An 832-nucleotide genomic window follows, 5' to 3' on the forward strand; every position below is an offset into this window, starting at 1 on the left:
TATATATATATAAACAATATATGAGTATATGCATATATATGTACATGTATGTATATACGTTCATCTACATGTACATATAGATACATAACTGGGTACATGACGTGGCAAAAGAACAAGGACAAAATGGTAAACAAGGTGCAACAAACAAGCAGGCCACATAGAAACATCCCCTTCATCAGCTGCCAATATTAAAACTCCGGCGTTTCGAAGAATTAAGGCACTATGCATCGTTAAAATGGTTCTTCCCACGAACTCAAATTAAATTGTTTTCGTGGAGGGTAGTGGCGGACGGAAAACAAGACAGGAAAACGAAACGGTGAAATAAACAAACAAAAAGACTGTACAGCCAGACGTGAAGTGTGTATGTCTTGAACGCTGTGAAGCACTACAGGAGGGGCATAGAAGTACGTGCGAGCTTGGTGATTCCCAGAATGAAGAGAAATAGCAGCCGGACACACGTGACCAAGGCTGTGTGAAGGGAAAGAGTAGCAGAGGGAAAAGGAGGGGAGGAAGTAGAATAAAAGTGAGCAACGAGAGGTAGAGAGAGAGAGAGATAGTAGTAGTAACGGTGAGAGGTGAAGGACGAGTAACAAGAGAAGGAGAGAGAGAGAGAAGTAGTGACAGGTAGAGGCGAAGAACAGTAGAGGGAAGAATGAGAGGGGGAGATAGAAATAGAGAGAGTGGCGTTAGAAAAATAGTTAAAACTTACTGTATAAAGGTAACGCGTGCGTTCTGTCGTGATACAAACAATATATGAGTATATGCATATATATGTACATGTATGTATCACACATAAAGAAAAGAGACAGACAAGCAGACATCGCATTTATCA

The sequence above is a fragment of the Octopus bimaculoides genome, chromosome 3 (genome assembly GCF_001194135.2).
Source record: "Octopus bimaculoides isolate UCB-OBI-ISO-001 chromosome 3, ASM119413v2, whole genome shotgun sequence".
Classification (NCBI taxonomy): domain Eukaryota; kingdom Metazoa; phylum Mollusca; class Cephalopoda; order Octopoda; family Octopodidae; genus Octopus; species Octopus bimaculoides.